General features: G+C 45.2%; 58 non-coding genes across 58 annotated transcripts; all 58 read left to right on the top strand.

The window, feature by feature from the left end:
* The first annotated feature begins 61 nt into the window (after positions 1-61).
* On the top strand, positions 62-134 carry trnak-cuu (transfer RNA lysine (anticodon CUU)). The gene has a single exon. It is a non-coding gene; the product is annotated as a tRNA-Lys (tRNA).
* Positions 135-224: 90 nt separating this feature from the next.
* On the top strand, positions 225-297 carry trnak-cuu (transfer RNA lysine (anticodon CUU)). The gene has a single exon. It is a non-coding gene; the product is annotated as a tRNA-Lys (tRNA).
* A 92-nt stretch (positions 298-389) lies between these two features.
* trnak-cuu (transfer RNA lysine (anticodon CUU)) lies at positions 390-462 on the top strand. The gene has a single exon. It is a non-coding gene; the product is annotated as a tRNA-Lys (tRNA).
* Positions 463-553: 91 nt separating this feature from the next.
* trnak-cuu (transfer RNA lysine (anticodon CUU)) lies at positions 554-626 on the top strand. Its single transcript has one exon. It is a non-coding gene; the product is annotated as a tRNA-Lys (tRNA).
* Positions 627-881: 255 nt separating this feature from the next.
* trnak-cuu (transfer RNA lysine (anticodon CUU)) lies at positions 882-954 on the top strand. Its single transcript has one exon. It is a non-coding gene; the product is annotated as a tRNA-Lys (tRNA).
* A 92-nt stretch (positions 955-1046) lies between these two features.
* Positions 1047-1119, top strand: trnak-cuu (transfer RNA lysine (anticodon CUU)). The gene has a single exon. It is a non-coding gene; the product is annotated as a tRNA-Lys (tRNA).
* A 92-nt stretch (positions 1120-1211) lies between these two features.
* trnak-cuu (transfer RNA lysine (anticodon CUU)) lies at positions 1212-1284 on the top strand. Its single transcript has one exon. It is a non-coding gene; the product is annotated as a tRNA-Lys (tRNA).
* A 90-nt stretch (positions 1285-1374) lies between these two features.
* On the top strand, positions 1375-1447 carry trnak-cuu (transfer RNA lysine (anticodon CUU)). The gene has a single exon. It is a non-coding gene; the product is annotated as a tRNA-Lys (tRNA).
* A 92-nt stretch (positions 1448-1539) lies between these two features.
* trnak-cuu (transfer RNA lysine (anticodon CUU)) lies at positions 1540-1612 on the top strand. Its single transcript has one exon. It is a non-coding gene; the product is annotated as a tRNA-Lys (tRNA).
* A 90-nt stretch (positions 1613-1702) lies between these two features.
* Positions 1703-1775, top strand: trnak-cuu (transfer RNA lysine (anticodon CUU)). The gene has a single exon. It is a non-coding gene; the product is annotated as a tRNA-Lys (tRNA).
* Positions 1776-2030: 255 nt separating this feature from the next.
* Positions 2031-2103, top strand: trnak-cuu (transfer RNA lysine (anticodon CUU)). The gene has a single exon. It is a non-coding gene; the product is annotated as a tRNA-Lys (tRNA).
* A 90-nt stretch (positions 2104-2193) lies between these two features.
* On the top strand, positions 2194-2266 carry trnak-cuu (transfer RNA lysine (anticodon CUU)). The gene has a single exon. It is a non-coding gene; the product is annotated as a tRNA-Lys (tRNA).
* A 92-nt stretch (positions 2267-2358) lies between these two features.
* trnak-cuu (transfer RNA lysine (anticodon CUU)) lies at positions 2359-2431 on the top strand. Its single transcript has one exon. It is a non-coding gene; the product is annotated as a tRNA-Lys (tRNA).
* A 92-nt stretch (positions 2432-2523) lies between these two features.
* On the top strand, positions 2524-2596 carry trnak-cuu (transfer RNA lysine (anticodon CUU)). The gene has a single exon. It is a non-coding gene; the product is annotated as a tRNA-Lys (tRNA).
* Positions 2597-2686: 90 nt separating this feature from the next.
* Positions 2687-2759, top strand: trnak-cuu (transfer RNA lysine (anticodon CUU)). The gene has a single exon. It is a non-coding gene; the product is annotated as a tRNA-Lys (tRNA).
* Positions 2760-2850: 91 nt separating this feature from the next.
* trnak-cuu (transfer RNA lysine (anticodon CUU)) lies at positions 2851-2923 on the top strand. Its single transcript has one exon. It is a non-coding gene; the product is annotated as a tRNA-Lys (tRNA).
* A 92-nt stretch (positions 2924-3015) lies between these two features.
* trnak-cuu (transfer RNA lysine (anticodon CUU)) lies at positions 3016-3088 on the top strand. The gene has a single exon. It is a non-coding gene; the product is annotated as a tRNA-Lys (tRNA).
* Positions 3089-3180: 92 nt separating this feature from the next.
* On the top strand, positions 3181-3253 carry trnak-cuu (transfer RNA lysine (anticodon CUU)). The gene has a single exon. It is a non-coding gene; the product is annotated as a tRNA-Lys (tRNA).
* A 90-nt stretch (positions 3254-3343) lies between these two features.
* On the top strand, positions 3344-3416 carry trnak-cuu (transfer RNA lysine (anticodon CUU)). The gene has a single exon. It is a non-coding gene; the product is annotated as a tRNA-Lys (tRNA).
* Positions 3417-3507: 91 nt separating this feature from the next.
* trnak-cuu (transfer RNA lysine (anticodon CUU)) lies at positions 3508-3580 on the top strand. Its single transcript has one exon. It is a non-coding gene; the product is annotated as a tRNA-Lys (tRNA).
* A 92-nt stretch (positions 3581-3672) lies between these two features.
* trnak-cuu (transfer RNA lysine (anticodon CUU)) lies at positions 3673-3745 on the top strand. The gene has a single exon. It is a non-coding gene; the product is annotated as a tRNA-Lys (tRNA).
* A 90-nt stretch (positions 3746-3835) lies between these two features.
* On the top strand, positions 3836-3908 carry trnak-cuu (transfer RNA lysine (anticodon CUU)). The gene has a single exon. It is a non-coding gene; the product is annotated as a tRNA-Lys (tRNA).
* Positions 3909-4000: 92 nt separating this feature from the next.
* trnak-cuu (transfer RNA lysine (anticodon CUU)) lies at positions 4001-4073 on the top strand. Its single transcript has one exon. It is a non-coding gene; the product is annotated as a tRNA-Lys (tRNA).
* A 91-nt stretch (positions 4074-4164) lies between these two features.
* On the top strand, positions 4165-4237 carry trnak-cuu (transfer RNA lysine (anticodon CUU)). Its single transcript has one exon. It is a non-coding gene; the product is annotated as a tRNA-Lys (tRNA).
* Positions 4238-4327: 90 nt separating this feature from the next.
* On the top strand, positions 4328-4400 carry trnak-cuu (transfer RNA lysine (anticodon CUU)). The gene has a single exon. It is a non-coding gene; the product is annotated as a tRNA-Lys (tRNA).
* A 92-nt stretch (positions 4401-4492) lies between these two features.
* On the top strand, positions 4493-4565 carry trnak-cuu (transfer RNA lysine (anticodon CUU)). The gene has a single exon. It is a non-coding gene; the product is annotated as a tRNA-Lys (tRNA).
* Positions 4566-4655: 90 nt separating this feature from the next.
* Positions 4656-4728, top strand: trnak-cuu (transfer RNA lysine (anticodon CUU)). The gene has a single exon. It is a non-coding gene; the product is annotated as a tRNA-Lys (tRNA).
* A 255-nt stretch (positions 4729-4983) lies between these two features.
* On the top strand, positions 4984-5056 carry trnak-cuu (transfer RNA lysine (anticodon CUU)). Its single transcript has one exon. It is a non-coding gene; the product is annotated as a tRNA-Lys (tRNA).
* Positions 5057-5147: 91 nt separating this feature from the next.
* On the top strand, positions 5148-5220 carry trnak-cuu (transfer RNA lysine (anticodon CUU)). The gene has a single exon. It is a non-coding gene; the product is annotated as a tRNA-Lys (tRNA).
* Positions 5221-5311: 91 nt separating this feature from the next.
* Positions 5312-5384, top strand: trnak-cuu (transfer RNA lysine (anticodon CUU)). The gene has a single exon. It is a non-coding gene; the product is annotated as a tRNA-Lys (tRNA).
* A 91-nt stretch (positions 5385-5475) lies between these two features.
* trnak-cuu (transfer RNA lysine (anticodon CUU)) lies at positions 5476-5548 on the top strand. The gene has a single exon. It is a non-coding gene; the product is annotated as a tRNA-Lys (tRNA).
* Positions 5549-5638: 90 nt separating this feature from the next.
* Positions 5639-5711, top strand: trnak-cuu (transfer RNA lysine (anticodon CUU)). The gene has a single exon. It is a non-coding gene; the product is annotated as a tRNA-Lys (tRNA).
* A 92-nt stretch (positions 5712-5803) lies between these two features.
* trnak-cuu (transfer RNA lysine (anticodon CUU)) lies at positions 5804-5876 on the top strand. The gene has a single exon. It is a non-coding gene; the product is annotated as a tRNA-Lys (tRNA).
* A 92-nt stretch (positions 5877-5968) lies between these two features.
* Positions 5969-6041, top strand: trnak-cuu (transfer RNA lysine (anticodon CUU)). Its single transcript has one exon. It is a non-coding gene; the product is annotated as a tRNA-Lys (tRNA).
* A 91-nt stretch (positions 6042-6132) lies between these two features.
* On the top strand, positions 6133-6205 carry trnak-cuu (transfer RNA lysine (anticodon CUU)). Its single transcript has one exon. It is a non-coding gene; the product is annotated as a tRNA-Lys (tRNA).
* A 90-nt stretch (positions 6206-6295) lies between these two features.
* trnak-cuu (transfer RNA lysine (anticodon CUU)) lies at positions 6296-6368 on the top strand. Its single transcript has one exon. It is a non-coding gene; the product is annotated as a tRNA-Lys (tRNA).
* A 92-nt stretch (positions 6369-6460) lies between these two features.
* trnak-cuu (transfer RNA lysine (anticodon CUU)) lies at positions 6461-6533 on the top strand. The gene has a single exon. It is a non-coding gene; the product is annotated as a tRNA-Lys (tRNA).
* Positions 6534-6623: 90 nt separating this feature from the next.
* Positions 6624-6696, top strand: trnak-cuu (transfer RNA lysine (anticodon CUU)). The gene has a single exon. It is a non-coding gene; the product is annotated as a tRNA-Lys (tRNA).
* Positions 6697-6787: 91 nt separating this feature from the next.
* On the top strand, positions 6788-6860 carry trnak-cuu (transfer RNA lysine (anticodon CUU)). Its single transcript has one exon. It is a non-coding gene; the product is annotated as a tRNA-Lys (tRNA).
* A 90-nt stretch (positions 6861-6950) lies between these two features.
* Positions 6951-7023, top strand: trnak-cuu (transfer RNA lysine (anticodon CUU)). Its single transcript has one exon. It is a non-coding gene; the product is annotated as a tRNA-Lys (tRNA).
* Positions 7024-7115: 92 nt separating this feature from the next.
* trnak-cuu (transfer RNA lysine (anticodon CUU)) lies at positions 7116-7188 on the top strand. The gene has a single exon. It is a non-coding gene; the product is annotated as a tRNA-Lys (tRNA).
* Positions 7189-7278: 90 nt separating this feature from the next.
* On the top strand, positions 7279-7351 carry trnak-cuu (transfer RNA lysine (anticodon CUU)). Its single transcript has one exon. It is a non-coding gene; the product is annotated as a tRNA-Lys (tRNA).
* Positions 7352-7442: 91 nt separating this feature from the next.
* Positions 7443-7515, top strand: trnak-cuu (transfer RNA lysine (anticodon CUU)). Its single transcript has one exon. It is a non-coding gene; the product is annotated as a tRNA-Lys (tRNA).
* A 92-nt stretch (positions 7516-7607) lies between these two features.
* Positions 7608-7680, top strand: trnak-cuu (transfer RNA lysine (anticodon CUU)). Its single transcript has one exon. It is a non-coding gene; the product is annotated as a tRNA-Lys (tRNA).
* Positions 7681-7770: 90 nt separating this feature from the next.
* trnak-cuu (transfer RNA lysine (anticodon CUU)) lies at positions 7771-7843 on the top strand. The gene has a single exon. It is a non-coding gene; the product is annotated as a tRNA-Lys (tRNA).
* A 91-nt stretch (positions 7844-7934) lies between these two features.
* On the top strand, positions 7935-8007 carry trnak-cuu (transfer RNA lysine (anticodon CUU)). Its single transcript has one exon. It is a non-coding gene; the product is annotated as a tRNA-Lys (tRNA).
* A 90-nt stretch (positions 8008-8097) lies between these two features.
* trnak-cuu (transfer RNA lysine (anticodon CUU)) lies at positions 8098-8170 on the top strand. The gene has a single exon. It is a non-coding gene; the product is annotated as a tRNA-Lys (tRNA).
* Positions 8171-8262: 92 nt separating this feature from the next.
* trnak-cuu (transfer RNA lysine (anticodon CUU)) lies at positions 8263-8335 on the top strand. Its single transcript has one exon. It is a non-coding gene; the product is annotated as a tRNA-Lys (tRNA).
* A 90-nt stretch (positions 8336-8425) lies between these two features.
* On the top strand, positions 8426-8498 carry trnak-cuu (transfer RNA lysine (anticodon CUU)). The gene has a single exon. It is a non-coding gene; the product is annotated as a tRNA-Lys (tRNA).
* Positions 8499-8589: 91 nt separating this feature from the next.
* On the top strand, positions 8590-8662 carry trnak-cuu (transfer RNA lysine (anticodon CUU)). The gene has a single exon. It is a non-coding gene; the product is annotated as a tRNA-Lys (tRNA).
* A 92-nt stretch (positions 8663-8754) lies between these two features.
* Positions 8755-8827, top strand: trnak-cuu (transfer RNA lysine (anticodon CUU)). Its single transcript has one exon. It is a non-coding gene; the product is annotated as a tRNA-Lys (tRNA).
* Positions 8828-8917: 90 nt separating this feature from the next.
* On the top strand, positions 8918-8990 carry trnak-cuu (transfer RNA lysine (anticodon CUU)). The gene has a single exon. It is a non-coding gene; the product is annotated as a tRNA-Lys (tRNA).
* A 91-nt stretch (positions 8991-9081) lies between these two features.
* Positions 9082-9154, top strand: trnak-cuu (transfer RNA lysine (anticodon CUU)). The gene has a single exon. It is a non-coding gene; the product is annotated as a tRNA-Lys (tRNA).
* A 91-nt stretch (positions 9155-9245) lies between these two features.
* trnak-cuu (transfer RNA lysine (anticodon CUU)) lies at positions 9246-9318 on the top strand. Its single transcript has one exon. It is a non-coding gene; the product is annotated as a tRNA-Lys (tRNA).
* A 91-nt stretch (positions 9319-9409) lies between these two features.
* Positions 9410-9482, top strand: trnak-cuu (transfer RNA lysine (anticodon CUU)). The gene has a single exon. It is a non-coding gene; the product is annotated as a tRNA-Lys (tRNA).
* Positions 9483-9573: 91 nt separating this feature from the next.
* trnak-cuu (transfer RNA lysine (anticodon CUU)) lies at positions 9574-9646 on the top strand. Its single transcript has one exon. It is a non-coding gene; the product is annotated as a tRNA-Lys (tRNA).
* Positions 9647-9737: 91 nt separating this feature from the next.
* On the top strand, positions 9738-9810 carry trnak-cuu (transfer RNA lysine (anticodon CUU)). The gene has a single exon. It is a non-coding gene; the product is annotated as a tRNA-Lys (tRNA).
* Positions 9811-9901: 91 nt separating this feature from the next.
* trnak-cuu (transfer RNA lysine (anticodon CUU)) lies at positions 9902-9974 on the top strand. The gene has a single exon. It is a non-coding gene; the product is annotated as a tRNA-Lys (tRNA).
* Positions 9975-10014: the final 40 nt, after the last annotated feature.

The raw sequence follows: 10014 nt of genomic DNA, 5'->3' as shown, positions 1-10014 counted from the left end.
TTTCACGGTTCTAGACTCCATACCAGATTTTAAAAACACAGTAACAACCAAAAAGCAAAAGGCCTGGTTAGCTCAGTCGGTAGAGCATGAGACTCTTAATCTCAGGGTCGTGGGTTCGAGACCCACATTGGGCGGTTCCTTTGTGGAATGTTTTACTCTCAAATGTTTCACGGTTCTAGACTCCATACCAGATTTAAAACACAGTAACAACCAAAAATTAAACGGCCCGGTTAGCTCAGTCGGGAGAGCATGAGACTCTTAATCTCAGGGTCGTGGGTTCGAGCCCCACATTGGGCGGTTCCTTTGTGAAATGTTTTACCCTCAAATGTTTCACGGTTCTAGACTCCATACCAGATTTTAAAAACACAGTAACAACCAAAAAGCAAAAGGCCTGGTTAGCTCAGTCGGTAGAGCATGAGACTCTTAATCTCAGGGTCGTGGGTTCGAGCCCCACATTGGGCGGTTCTTTTGTGGAATGTTTTACTCTCAAATGTTTGACGGTTCTAGACTCCATACCAGATTTAAAAACACAGTACCAACTAAAAAGCAAACGGCCCGGTTAGCTCAGTTGGTAGAGCATGAGACTCTTAATCTCAGGGTCGTGGGTTCGAGCCCCACATTGGGCGGTTCCTTTGTGAAATGTTTTACCCTCAAATGTTTCACGGTTCTAGACTCCATACCAGATTTTAAAAACACAGTAACAACCAAAAAGCAAAAGGCCTGGTTAGCTCAGTCGGTAGAGCATGAGACTCTTCATCGCAGGGTCGTAGGTTTGAGCCCCACATTGGGCGGTTCCTTTGTGGAATGTTTTACTCTCACATGTTTCACGGTTCTAGACTCCATACCAGCTTTAAAACACAGTAACAACCAAAAAGTAAATGGCCCGGTTAGTTCAGTCGGGAGAGCATGAGACTCTTAATCTCAGGGTCGTGGGTTCGAGCCCCACATTGGGCGGTTCCTTTGTGAAATGTTTTACCCTCAAATGTTTCACGGTTCTAGACTCCATACCAGATTATAAAAACACAGTAACAACCAAAAAGCAAAAGGCCTGGTTAGCTCAGTCGGTAGAGCATGAGACTCTTCATCGCAGGGTCGTAGGTTTGAGCCCCACATTGGGCGGTTCCTTTGTGAAATGTTTTACCCTCAAATGTTTCACGGTTCTAGACTCCATACCAGATTTTAAAAACACAGTAACAACCAAAAAGCAAAAGGCCTGGTTAGCTCAGTCGGTAGAGCATGAGACTCTTAATCTCAGGATCGTGGGTTCGAGATCCACATTGGGCGGTTCCTTTGTGGAATGTTTTACTCTCAAATGTTTCACGGTTCTAGACTCCATACCAGCTTTAAAACACAGTAACAACCAAAAAGTAAATGGCCCGGTTAGCTCAGTCGGGAGAGCATGAGACTCTTAATCTCAGGGTTGTGGGTTCGAGCCCCACATTAGGCGGTTCCTTTGTGAAATGTTTTACCCTCAAATGTTTCACGGTTCTAGACTCCATACCAGATTTTAAAAACACAGTAACAACCAAAAAGCAAAAGGCCTGGTTAGCTTAGTCGGTAGAGCATGAGACTCTTAATCTCAGGGTCGTGGGTTCGAGATCCACATTGGGCGGTTCCTTTGTGGAATGTTTTACTCTCAAATGTTTCACGGTTCTAGACTCCATACCAGATTTAAAACACAGTAACAACAAAAAACTAAATGTCCCGGTTAGCTCAGTCGGGAGAGCATGAGACTCTTAATCTCAGGGTCGTGGGTTCGAGCCCCACATTGGGCGGTTCCATTGTGAAATGTTTTACTCTCAAATGTTTCACGGTTCGAGACTCCATACCAGATATAAAAATGCAGTACTAACCAAAAAGCAAAAGGCCCGGTTAGCTCAGTCATTAGAGCATGAGACTCTTAATCGCAGGGTCGTAGGTTTGAGCCACACATTGGGCGATTTCTTTGTGGAATGTTTTACTCTCAAATGTTACACGGTTCTAGACTCAGTACCAGATTTAAAAACACAGTAACAACCAAAAAGCAAGCGGCCCGGTTAGCTCAGTCGGTAGAGCATGAGACTCTTAATCTCAGGGTCGTGGGTTCGAGCCCCACATTGGGCGGTTCCTTTGTGGAATGTTTTACTCTCAAATGTTTCACGGTTCTAGACTCCATACCAGCTTTAAAACACAGTAACAACCAAAAAGTAAACCGCCTGGTTCGCTCAGTCGGGAGAGCATGAGACTCTTAATCTCAGGGTCGGGGGTTAGAGCCCCACATTGGGCGGTTCCTTTGTGAAATGTTTTACCCTCAAATGTTTCACGGTTCTAGACTCCATACCAGATTTTAAAAACACAGTAACAACCAAAAAGCTAAAGGCCTGGTTAGCTCAGTCGGTAGAGCATGAGACTCTTAATCTCAGGGTCGTGGGTTAGAGCCCCACATTGGGCGGTTCCTTTGTGAAATGTTTTACCCTCAAATGTTTCACGGTTCTAGACTCCATACCAGATTTTAAAAACACAGTAACAACCAAAAAGCTAAAGGCCTGGTTAGCTCAGTCGGTAGAGCATGAGACTCTTAATCTCAGGGTCGTGGGTTCGAGACCCACATTGGGCGGTTCCTTTGTGGAATGTTTTACTCTCAAATGTTTCACGGTTCTAGACTCCATACCAGATTTAAAACACAGTAACAACCCAAAATTAAGCGGCCCGGTTAGCTCAGTCGGGAGAGCATGAGACTCTTAATCTCAGGGTTGTGGGTTCGAGCCCCACATTGGGCGGTTCCATTGTGAAATGTTTTACTCTCAAATGTTTCACGGTTCTAGACTCCATACCAGATTTAAAAACACAGTACCAACTAAAAAGCAAACGGCCCGGTTAGCTCAGTTGGTAGAGCATGAGACTCTTAATCTCAGGGTCGTGGGTTCGAGCCCCACATTGGGCGGTTCCTTTGTGAAATGTTTTACCCTCAAATGTTTCACGGTTCTAGACTCCATACCAGATTTTAAAAACACAGTAACAACCAAAAAGCTAAAGGCCTGGTTAGCTCAGTCGGTAGAGCATGAGACTCTTAATCTCAGGGTCGTGGGTTAGAGCCCCACATTGGGCGGTTCCTTTGTGAAATGTTTTACCCTCAAATGTTTCACGGTTCTAGACTCCATACCAGATTTTAAAAACACAGTAACAACCAAAAAGCTAAAGGCCTGGTTAGCTCAGTCGGTAGAGCATGAGACTCTTAATCTCAGGGTCGTGGGTTCGAGACCCACATTGGGCGGTTCCTTTGTGGAATGTTTTACTCTCAAATGTTTCACGGTTCTAGACTCCATACCAGATTTAAAACACAGTAACAACCCAAAATTAAGCGGCCCGGTTAGCTCAGTCGGGAGAGCATGAGACTCTTAATCTCAGGGTTGTGGGTTCGAGCCCCACATTGGGCGGTTCCATTGTGAAATGTTTTACTCTCAAATGTTTCACGGTTCTAGACTCCATACCAGATTTAAAAACACAGTACCAACTAAAAAGCAAACGGCCCGGTTAGCTCAGTTGGTAGAGCATGAGACTCTTAATCTCAGGGTCGTGGGTTCGAGCCCCACATTGGGCGGTTCCTTTGTGAAATGTTTTACCCTCAAATGTTTCACGGTTCTAGACTCCATACCAGATTTTAAAAACACAGTAACAACCAAAAAGTAAAACGCCTGGTTAGCTCAGTCGGTAGAGCATGAGACTCTTAATCTCAGGGTCGTGGGTTCGAGACCCACATTGGGCGGTTCCTTTGTGGAATGTTTTACTCTCAAATTTTTCACGGTTCTAGACTCCATACCAGATTTAAAACACAGTAACAACCAAAAATTAAACGGCCCGGTTAGCTCAGTCGGGAGAGCATGAGACTCTTAATCTCAGGGTCGTGGGTTCGAGCCCCACATTGGGCGGTTCGTTGGGGAAATGTTTTACCCTCAAATGTTTCACGGTTCTAGACTCCATACCAGATTTTAAAAACACAGTAACAACCAAAAAGCAAAAGGCCTGGTTAGCTCAGTCGGTAGAGCATGAGACTCTTAATCTCAGGGTCGTGGGTTCGAGCCCCACATTGGGCGACTTCTTTGTGGAATGTTTTACTCTCAAATGTTACACGGTTCTAGACTCAGTACCAGATTTAAAAACACAGTAACAACCCAAAAGCAAGCGGCCCGGTTAGCTCAGTCGGTAGAGCATGAGACTCTTAATCTCAGGCTCGTGGGTTCGAGCCCCACATTGGGCGGTTCCTTTGTGGAATGTTTTACTCTCAAATGTTTCACGGTTCTAGACTCCATACCAGCTTTAAAACACAGTAACAACCAAAAAGTAAACCGCCTGGTTAGCTCAGTCGGGAGAGCATGAGACTCTTAATCTCAGGGTCGGGGGTTCGAGCCCCACATTGGGCGGTTCCTTTGTGAAATGTTTTACCCTCAAATGTTTCACGGTTCTAGACTCCATACCAGATTTTAAAAACACAGTAACAACCAAAAAGCTAAAGGCCTGGTTAGCTCAGTCGGTAGAGCATGAGACTCTTAATCTCAGGGTCGTGGGTTCGAGACCCACATTGGGCGGTTCCGTTTTGGAATGTTTTACTCTCAAATGTTTCACGGTTCTAGACTCCATACCAGATTTAAAACACAGTAACAACCAAAAATTAAGCGGCCCGGTTAGCTCAGTCGGGAGAGCATGAGACTCTTAATCTCAGGGTCGTGGGTTCGAGCCCCACATTGGGCGGTTCCATTGTGAAATGTTTTACTCTCAAATGTTTCACGGTTCGAGACTCCATACCAGATATAAAAATGCAGTACTAATCAAAAAGCAAAAGGCCCGGTTAGCTCAGTCATTAGAGAATGAGACTCTTCATCGCAGGGTCGTAGGTTTGAGCCCCACATTGGGCGATTTCTTTGTGGAATGTTTTCCTCTAAAATGTTTCACGGTTCTAGACTCAGTACCAGATTTAAAAACACAGTAACAACCAAAACGCAAGCGGCCCGGTTAGCTCAGTCGGTAGAGCATGAGACTCTTAATCTCAGGGTCGTGGGTTCGAGCCCCACATTGGGCGGTTCCTTTGTGGAATGTTTTACTCTCAAATGTTTCACGGTTCTAGACTCCATACCAGATTTAAAAACACAGTACCAACCAAAAAGCAAACGGCCCGGTTAGCTCAGTCGGTAGAGCATGAGACTCTTAATCTCAGGGTCGTGGGTTCGAGCCCCACATTGGGCGGTTCCTTTGTGAAATGTTTTACTCTCAAATGTTTCACGGTTCGAGACTCCATACAAGATATAAAAATGCAGTACTAACGAAAAAGCAAAAGGCCCGGTTAGCTCAGTCGGTAGAGCATGAGACTCTTAATCTCAGGGTCGTGGGTTCGAGCCCCACATTGGGCGGTTCTTTTGTGGAATGTTTTACTCTCAAATGTTTGACGGTTCTAGACTCCATACCAGATTTAAAAACACAGTACCAACTAAAAAGCAAACGGCCCGGTTAGCTCAGTTGGTAGAGCATGAGACTCTTAATCTCAGGGTCGTGGGTTCGAGCCCCACATTGGGCGGTTCCTTTGTGGAATGTTTTACTCTCAAATGTTTCACGGTTCTAGACTCCATACCAGATTTAAAACACAGTAACAACCATAAATTAAAAGGCCCGGTTAGCTCAGTCGGGAGAGCATGAGACTCTTAATCTCAGGGTCGTGGGTTCGAGCCCCACATTGGGCGGTTCCTTTGTGAAATGTTTTACCCTCAAATGTTTCACGGTTCTAGACTCCATACCAGATTTTAAAAACACAGTAACAACCAAAAAGCAAAAGGCCTGGTTAGCTCAGTCGGTAGAGCATGAGACTCTTAATCTCAGGGTCGTGGGTTCGAGCCCCACATTGGGCGGTTCTTTTGTGGAATGTTTTACTCTCAAATGTTTGACGGTTCTAGACTCCATACCAGATTTTAAAAACACAGTAACAACCAAAAAGCAAAAGGCCTGGTTAGCTCAGTCGGTAGAGCATGAGACTCTTAATCTCAGGGTCGTGGGTTCGAGCCCCACATTGGGCGACTTCTTTGTGGAATGTTTTACTCTCAAATGTTACACGGTTCTAGACTCAGTACCAGATTTAAAAACACAGTAACAACCTAAAAGCAAGCGGCCCGGTTAGCTCAGTCGGTAGAGCATGAGACTCTTAATCTCAGGGTCGTGGGTTCGAGCCCCACATTGGGCGGTTCCTTTGTGGAATGCTTTACTCTCAAATGTTTCACGGTTCTAGACTCCATACCAGCTTTAAAACACAGTAACAACCAAAAAGTAAACCGCCTGGTTAGCTCAGTCGGGAGAGCATGAGACTCTTAATCTCAGGGTCGGGGGTTCGAGCCCCACATTGGGCGGTTCCTTTGTGAAATGTTTTACCCTCAAATGTTTCACGGTTCTAGACTCCATACCAGATTTTAAAAACACATTAACAACCAAAAAGCTAAAGGCCTGGTTAGCTCAGTCGGTAGAGCATGAGACTCTTAATCTCAGGGTCGTGGGTTCGAGCCCCACATTGGGCAGTTCTTTTGTGGAATGTTTTACTCTCAAATGTTTGACGGTTCTAGACTCCATACCAGCTTTAAAACACAGTAACAACCATAAAGTAAACCGCCTGGTTAGCTCAGTCGGGAGAGCATGAGACTCTTAATCTCAGGGTCGTGGGTTCGAGCCCCACTTTGGGCGGTTCCTTTGTGAAATGTTTTACTCTCAAATGTTTCACGGTTCGAGACTCCATACAAGATATAAAAATGCAGTACTAACCAAAAAGCAAAAGGCCCGGTTAGCTCAGTCGGTAGAGCGTGAGACTCTTAATCTCAGGGTCGTGGGTTCGAGCCCCACATTGGGCGGTTCTTTTGTGGAATGTTTTACTCTCAAATGTTTCACGGTTCTAGACTCCATACCAGCTTTAAAACACAGTAACAACCATAAAGTAAACCGCCTGTTTAGCTCAGTCGGGAGAGCATGAGACTCTTAATCTCAGGGTCGGGGGTTCGAGCCCCACATAGGGTGGTTCCTTTGTGAAATGTTTTACCCTCAAATGTTTCACGGTTCTAGACTCCATACCAGATTTTAAAAACACAGTAACAACCAAAAAGCTAAAGGCCTGGTTAGCTCAGTCGGTAGAGCATGAGACTCTTAATCTCAGGGTCGTGGGTTCGAGCCCCACATTGGGCGGTTCTTTTGTGGAATGTTTTACTCTCAAATGTTTGACGGTTCTAGACTCCATACCAGCTTTAAAACACAGTAACAACCATAAAGTAAAACGCCTGGTTAGCTCAGTCGGGAGAGCATGAGACTCTTAATCTCAGGGTCGTGGGTTCGAGCCCCACTTTGGGCGGTTCCTTTGTGAAATGTTTTACTCTCAAATGTTTCACGGTTCGAGACTCCATACAAGATATAAAAATGCAGTACTAACCAAAAAGCAAAAGGCCCGGTTAGCTCAGTCGGTAGAGCATGAGACTCTTAATCTCAGGGTCGTGGGTTCGAGCCCCACATTGGGCGGTTCCTTTGTGAAATGTTTTACCCTCAAATGTTTCACGGTTCTAGACTCCATACCAGATTTTAAAAACACAGTAACAACCAAAAAGCAAAAGGCCTGGTTAGCTCAGTCGGTAGAGCATGAGACTCTTAATCTCAGGGTCGTGGGTTCGAGACCCACATTGGGCGGTTCCTTTGTGGAATGTTTTACTCTCAAATGTTTCACGGTTCTAGACTCCATACCAGATTTAAAACACAGTAACAACCAAAAAATAAATGGCCCGGTTAGCTCAGTCGGGAGAGCATGAGACTCTTAATCTCAGGGTCGTGGGTTCGAGCCCCACATTGGGCGGTTCCTTTGTGAAATGTTTTACTCTCAAATGTTTCACGGTTCGAGACTCCATACAAGATATAAAAAGGCAGTACTAACCAAAAAGCAAAAGGCCCGGTTAGCTCAGTCGGTAGAGCATGAGACTCTTAATCTCAGGGTCGTGGGTTCGAGCCCCACATTGGGCGGTTCTTTTGTCGAATGTTTTACTCTCAAATGTTTCACGGTTCTAGACTCCATACCAGCTTTAAAACACAGTAACAACCATAAAGTAAACCGCCTGGTTAGCTCAGTCGGGAGAGCATGAGACTCTTAATCTCAGGGTCGGGGGTTCGAGCCCCACATTGGGTGGTTCCTTTGTGAAATGTTTTACCCTCAAATGTTTCACGGTTCTAGACTCCATACCAGATTTTAAAAACACAGTAACAACCAAAAAGCTAAAGGCCTGGTTAGCTCAGTCGGTAGAGCATGAGACTCTTAATCTCAGGGTCGTGGGTTCTCGCCCCACATTGGGCGGTTCTTTTGTGGAATGTTTTACTCTCAAATGTTTGACGGTTCTAGACTCCATACCAGCTTTAAAACACAGTAACAACCATAAAGTAAAACGACTGGTTAGCTCAGTCGGGAGAGCATGAAACTCTTAATCTCAGGGTCGTGGGTTCGAGCCCCACTTTGGGCGGTTCCTTTGTGAAATGTTTTACTCTCAAATGTTTCACGGTTCGAGACTCCATACAAGATATAAAAATGCAGTACTAACCAAAAAGCAAAAGGCCCGGTTAGCTCAGTCGGTAGAGCATGAGACTCTTAATCTCAGGGTCGTGGGTTCGAGCCCCACATTGGGCGGTTCCTTTGTGAAATGTTTTACCCTCAAATGTTTCACGGTTCTAGACTCCATACCAGATTTTAAAAACACAGTAACAACCAAAAAGCAAAAGGCCTGGTTAGCTCAGTCGGTAGAGCATGAGACTCTTAATCTCAGGGTCGTGGGTTCGAGACCCACATTGGGCGGTTCCTTTGTGGAATGTTTTACTCTCAAATGTTTCACGGTTCTAGACTCCATACCAGATTTAAAACACAGTAACAACCAAAAATTAAATGGCCCGGTTAGCTCAGTCGGGAGAGCATGAGACTCTTAATCTCAGGGTCGTGGGTTTGAGCCCCACATTGGGCGGTTCCTTTGTGAAATGTTTTACTCTCAAATGTTTCACGGTTCGAGACTCCATACAAGATATAAAAAGGCAGTACTAACCAAAAAGCAAAAGGCCTGGTTAGCTCAGTCGGTAGAGCATGAGACTCTTCATCGCAGGGTCGTGGGTTCGAGCCCCACATTGGGCGATTTCTTTGTGGAATGTTTTACTCTCAAATGTTTCACGGTTCTAGACTCAGTACCAGATTTAAAAACACAGTAACAACCAAAAAGCAAGTGGCCCGGTTAGCTCAGTCGGTAGAGCATGAGACTCTTAATCTCAGGGTCGTGGGTTCGAGCCCCACATTGGGCGGTTCCTTTGTGGAATGTTTTACTCTCAAATGTTTCACGGTTCTAGACTCCATACCAGATTTAAAAACACAGTACCAACCAAAAATCAAATGGCCCGGTTAGGTCAGTCGGTAGAGCATGAGACTCTTAATCTCAGGGTCGTAGGTTTGAGCCCCACATTGGGCGATTTCTTTGTGGAATGTTTTCCTCTAAAATGTTTCACGGTTCTAGACTCAGTACCAGATTTAAAAACACAGTAACAACCAAAAAGCAAGCGGCCCGGATAGCTCAGTCGGTAGAGCATGAGACTCTTAATCTCAGGGTCGTGGGTTCGAGCCCCACATTGGGCGGTTCCTTTGTGGAATGTTTTACTCTCAAATGTTTCACGGTTCTAGACTCCATACCAGATTTAAAAACACAGTACCAACCAAAAATCAAACGGCCCGGTTAGCTCAGTCGGTAGAGCATGAGACTCTTAATCTCAGGGTCGTGGGTTCGAGCCCCACATTGGGCGGTTCCTTTGTGAAATGTTTTACTCTCAAATGTTTCACGGTTCGAGACTCCATACAAGATATAAAAATGCAGTACTAACCAAAAAGCAAAAGGCCCGGTTAGCTCAGTCGGTAGAGCATGAGACTCTTAATCTCAGGGTCGTGGGTTCGAGCCCCACATTGGGCGGTTCTTTTGTGGAATGTTTTACTCTCAAATGTTTGACGGT

The sequence above is a fragment of the Festucalex cinctus genome, chromosome 6 (genome assembly GCF_051991245.1).
Source record: "Festucalex cinctus isolate MCC-2025b chromosome 6, RoL_Fcin_1.0, whole genome shotgun sequence".
In the NCBI taxonomy this organism is placed as follows: domain Eukaryota; kingdom Metazoa; phylum Chordata; class Actinopteri; order Syngnathiformes; family Syngnathidae; genus Festucalex; species Festucalex cinctus.
Note: the sequence above shows the minus strand (reverse complement) of the source record. Positions and strands in the feature narration are given on the sequence as shown.